The following is a 6,000-nucleotide window of genomic DNA, read 5'->3' as shown; positions in this document are numbered from 1 at the left end:
GCAAAAATGGGAGAGGGAGGGGTGGTAATTCCCTGTGTCCCTGTAGACCACAGAGAGATCTCGCAGGCATCGCTCCCAGCGCAGTCTGACAGGCAGGCTTTTGTTCTCTGGGAACCCGAAGAGCAAAAAGTGAGGTGTCACCGCCACCTGCTGGCAGATCTGGGTGTTGCAACTAAAAGGCTCCTGAAGGAACACAGTGTATAAAGGCTTGCTTTGACTTGCTACAATATGATGCATAAATATGGATAGAAACTGGGGAAGATTGTACTAAAAGGTGGATGGGAAGGCATTCTATTCAGGGAAAATCTCAGGTGAGGAGGCATGGCAAAGATTTAAGAGATCTGGTGTTTCTCAGTCTGCCGTGAACTCTGCACCAATAGGCAGTGGACAGGGATACTGTTGAACTCCAGGGTGCGGCCGTTCACCGTTACCCCTCCATCTAGGCTTTAGAAAATCCACGGCTTCTCTGATCCTATACCCATGTCCCTGGTGAACGTGCTTTTCTCTGGCTGTCTGAAGCGAATGTTGTAGGAATTCTAGCATTGCTGGGCAAGACCCTCCGAAGAGGATGTCCTCAAGGTCTGTGGATTCTGCAGGGACTGGTCTGGTATATAGAAGTCTCCAGTCCTGACCGCTGAGGAACTGCATTCACCCAGCTCCAGCTTTCTTTCACTGGATGCTCTCAATGGGGACCCCCAAGGGGCCAGTGGGAAAATCTTGGGTTGCACACAGTGGATATCACCCATTGCTTCAGGAAGAGAAATGTGAGAGCATGCTGCTTGAAGCTTAAGCTTAAGCTTGAAGCATGAAGCTTATTCAGCCAATGGGAAGTGACTGATAACAGCTATGGGGTACATCTGGGGTCTGTAGCATCCTCTGCGTGAGCAAGAGCATGTGCTCCATGCCCTTCAGCTCCACTCTCTGCTTTTCAAGGGCTTCTGTTTCCTGGATGGCATCCTATTCCTTTACTGATTTCTGTGCAAGCCAGTGAGCTGAGACCATGATACTCTGTGACCTAAAACAGTTTTCACTATGTAATGCTTACTAGTTTACAATCGGAATTGAACCTACAACCTTGGACCCATCATCTCTGTATTCTAAAAACCGAGATCACTAGCTCAGAGGAAACTGCTAAATAAACCACCCATGGGTATACATGGATCAAACTCGGGTCTCCTGCAGTGCAGGCTCCTTACCATCTGAGCTACTGGGGGAAGCCCCATGAGTGTACACACACACACACACACACACACACACCTGCATGTACGTACAGACAATGAGAAGCCACAGAGAAATGGACTGAGATAAATAACGTAGACTTGTCACAACTTGAGCAGAGCTAGCATCTCCTGGGCACAGCAGAGAATCAGGAAAAGCCAGAAGGATTTGGCAACATCCTTGTTCCTCTGACAAATTCCAGCCCCTTTTTCTTATCTTCTTTCCCCCAGAAAGACAGTCCTGCTGACTCTGCAAATGAAGCCAAAAAGGCTTCTGAGGAGATGCATTTCAGACCTTTAAGTGATGCCCTCTTGGTGAGCTGAAGCTGGGGATGCATGGCTGCCAGCTGTCCCCACTTTCATGAAATCCAGACTGAGCCCGGGTTATCAAAGCCATGTGCAGCCAATCCTCAGCTAATATGACATGACCTGGCCTAAGTCCTGGCAAATATACTTTGGGCCTTGATGGGTCATTGTCAGAAGTTCTTGGTAAGCTGGGGACCTTGCTGACCTTGGCTGCTGTTTGGGCTAGAAGAGCCAAGAACCTCAAGTTTATGAGGTTTTTCTTATTGTGATAAAATATACATAATACAAAAGTTCTTCCCAGGGGGCTCAGGGGTTAAGAATCTGCCTTGCAATGCAAGGGACATGGGTTCAATCCCTGGTCCAGGAAGATCCCACATGCTGCATAGCGACTAAGACCATGCACCACAACCACCGAGCCCGCAAGCTGCAACTAGTGAAACCTACAAGTTGAGAGCCTGTGCGTGTGTGCGTTCTTAGTCACTCAGTCCTGTCCAACTCTTTGCAACCCCAAGGACTGCAGCCCGCCAGGCTCCTCTGTCCGTGGGGATTCTCCAGGCAAGAATACTAGAGTGTGTTGCCATGCCCTTCTCCAGGGGATCTTTCCAACCCAGGGATCGAACCCAGGTCTCTCGCACTGTGGGCAGATTCTTTACCATCTGAGCCACCAGGGAAGCCCAAGAATACTAGGATGGGTAGCCTATCCCTTCTCTAGCAGCTCTTCCCAACCCAGGAATCGAACTGGGGTCTCCTGCATTGCAGGCAGATTCTTTATCAGCTGAGCTATCAGGAAGCCCGCTTAGAGCCTGTACTCCACAACAAAAGGAACCACGCAATGAGAAGCTGGCACTGCAAGCAAGAGTAGCCTCCACTCGCCACAATTAGAGAAAGGCTTCGCACAGCAACAAATACCCACCACAACCAATAAATAAATAAATCTTTAGAAACGGTTAGCATTTTAACCATTTTCAAGCGTACAATTTAGTGGCATTAAGTACATTCACAGTGTTGTGCGAACATCACAGCTATTTCTGGAACTATTGCATCTTCCCCAAAAGAAACTCTACCCATTAAATGATAACTCCTGTCCCCTTATCTCCCAGCCCCTAGTAACTACCATCCTACTTCCTGTGTTTATGAATTTGCTTCTTCTAGGTAAAAGTGGAATCACACAATATTTGTCCTTTGTGTCTGGCTTATTTCACTTAAAATGATGTTTTCAAGGTTCATTTATATTGTAGCATCTACCAGAATTTCATTACTTCCTAAGGCTGAATAATATTCCATTGCAAGCATATACTGCACTCTGTTTATCCTTTCTTCTGTTGGACATTTGTTTTTTTCCCACTTTTTGGCTATTGTGATTAATGCTTCTATGAACACTGGTGCACAAATATCTGTTTAAGTCCCTACTTCCAGCTCTTTGGGGAATATACTGAATTCCTGGGTCAAAAGGTATGTGCTAAGTTGCTTCAGTCATGTCTGACCCTATAGATTGTATCTCACCAGGCTTTTCTAGAATTCTCCAGGCAAGAATACTAGAGTGGGTTGCCATTTCCTTCTCCGGGGCATCTTCCTGACCCAGGGATTGAACCTGTGTCTCTTACATCTCCTGCACTGGCAGGTGGGTTCTTTACCACTAGCACCACCTAGGTCACAAGGGAAGTCTATGTTAAACTTTCTGAGGAACTGCTATGCCGTTTTACACAATGACTGCACCATCTTATGTTCTTGCAAGTGCTGGACAAGGGTTTCAATTTCTCCACATCCTCACCAACACTTTATTTTCCCTTTAAAAAATATATATATAATGGCCATCTTGACAGGTGTGAGATATGTGGGCTTTTATCCTATTTTGCATCTCTCTCCTGTCTCAAGTTTAAAGACAGCCTTGAGCAATGCAGAGGGTTTGAGCCTGGTGACACCCTGGAGAGCATCCTGAGGGGACAATCTTCTAAAGGCAGAATTTCTCAACTGAGGTATTATTGACATTTTTGACCAGATACTTCTCTCTTGTCCCGTGCACTGCAGATGTTTAGGCATCATCCTTGGTCTCGACCCACCAGATGCCAGTAGGCCCCCCTTTCCAAGCTGGGACAATGAAAAATGTCTCCAGAACAGCCCCTAGTTGAGAACCACTGCCCTGAATCAGGACCTGGCACATCAGAAGAGGTAGGGGCTTCCCTAGTTGCCAGGAGCTAAGCATGCTGAGTTCCAGTTCCAATTCTCTCGTTCTCTCAGTTTACATTTATGTCTTTCCTCCGAATAAAAGTATAATTCAAACTGAGCTAATTTGTTGCTATGTTCCAAAAAATGTGAGTGTTTTTGACATACCACTAGGGGGCCCTGTTGATCAAGGAGAAACTCAAGATGGCAACCAGGGTTGAGGGATGGAGTGGGTGGTAGGGTGATGGTAGGGGGCTTAGAGAGAGGGATTTTACTGAGCAGCTGGTTCACATACCTCAAAGTCTCTGGTTTGCTGGCTGCACCCTACTGCACCCCTAGTGGGAAGGATGCTTGCCTTCTTGTCCATACACCCCTTTCATGTTACAGATCATTTTTCATTGCCATCACATCTCTCCAAGGCTGATCTTGAAGACCTCCATCAAATTGCACCAACTGGAAGAAAGGTGCTCAATCTAAAATACCTCCAAAGAATTCACCTCACCCAGCCTCCTGATTCCTAGATACCCTGACATGACAGTCCTGGCTTCTGAAAAATGGCAGCATGTACAGGCTGCCTTCTCATTCTTTCTTAGAGCTAGGGTTCTAGGTGCAGTTCAGCTTGTGCCAGTGAGCTGGACTGGCATGAAGAGTGGAGAAGCAGGCAGAGCTGTGAGGTCATGGTGTGGCATCACCAGCAATACCAGCTTTCTGACCTGGGAATCACAGAGTAATTTGAACTTGAAACCAATAGTTTAAAGGTGGTCCCTTATTCTGCCTGCCCAGTGATATCAGGAATGCCTAATTCTTATATTCCATCCATTTCAGCAGGAGAGGTTCTGTTTCCTGCTTGACACATGTATGCTCACTCACATACACATATGTATTTCTGGCTGTCTTCCCACTCCCTGTGATTTATCTTTGGGAAGTATTCATCTGTTATCTGCTGAGGAATACAGTGTGCCAAGGGCTATCAGAAGTTGATGTCCAAAGGCAACTTCTTTTGAACTCATATTAAGGAAATAGACTCTGGGACTTCCCTGGTGGTCCCGTGGTTAAGAATCTGCTTACCAGTGCAGGGGACATGGGTTCGATCCCTGCTCTGGGAAGATTCCACATGCTGTGGAGCAACTAATTCCACAAGCCGCAGCTGCTGAGCCCAGGCACCCTGGAGTCTGCGCTCCACAACAAGAGAAGCCATCACAATGAGAAGTTCATGCAACGCGACTAAAGAGTAGCCCCTGTTCGCTGCAACTAGAGAAAGCCTGAATGCAGCAGCAAAGACCCAGCACAACCAAAAATAAATAAACATTTTTTAAAGGCAGAACAAGGGAAAATAGACTCTGGAACTCAGGGATCAGCACCCCAGGACCATACAAAGTCAATAAAGGAACAGTTGCTAAGTTGAGTATAGTTGAACACCATGAAGGGTGCTTGGTAGTCAGAAGGGGTGGGATCAACGGACTTAACTTCATTCAAACGGGGCTTGAACTAGACTTTAAGGACACGTCCACCCTAGGAAGTGAGGGGTAGGGGAGGTACAGTATGAAAAGAGACAGGCAGGGAGCGACAGGCATAAGGGTAAAATCCTAGACTCGTGTCCTCACTTTGCCATCGCTTCTAGCTAGGCTGTTGATTTGATCTATTAGAGAACCGTTACCTTGCTAGAAACACATGAATATCCGGGAGCATTGTGTAGAGGATCAAATGAGATTAAAAAGGATATACAAAGGAACTTATTTGTGAAGCGGAAACAACCTCACAGACTTAGAAAACAAACTTAGGGTTACCCAAGGGGAAAGGTGGGAATAGATAATCAACAAGGACCTACTGTGTAGCACAGTAGGAACTCTACTCAATATTCTGTAATAATCTATGTGGGAAATAGAATCTGAGAAAGAATAGATAGATGTATCAGTTCAGTTCAGTCACTCAGTCGTGTCCAACTCTTTGTGACCCCATGAATCGCAGTACTCCAGGCCTCCCTGTCCATCACCAACTCCTGGAGTTCACTCAAACTCACGTCCATAGAGTCGGTGATGCCATCCAGCCATCTCATCCTCTGTCATCCCCTTCTCCTCCTGCCCCCAATCCCTCCCAGCATCAGAGTCTTTTCCAATGAGTCAACTCTTCACGTGAGGTGGCCAAAGTACGGACTGGAGTTTCAGCTTTAGCATCATTCCTTCCAAAGAACACCCAGGACTGATCTCCTTTAGAATGGACTGTTTGGATCTCCTTGCAGGCCAAGGGACTCTCAAGAGTCTTCTCCAACACCACAGTTCAAAAGCATCAATTCTTCGGCACTCAGCTTTCTTCA

Source organism: Bos grunniens, chromosome 4 (assembly GCF_055505025.1).
Source record: "Bos grunniens cultivar Pamir isolate PY7600 chromosome 4, Bosgru_T2T1.0, whole genome shotgun sequence".
In the NCBI taxonomy this organism is placed as follows: Eukaryota; Metazoa; Chordata; class Mammalia; order Artiodactyla; family Bovidae; genus Bos; species Bos grunniens.
This window is presented reverse-complemented; position numbering follows the sequence as displayed.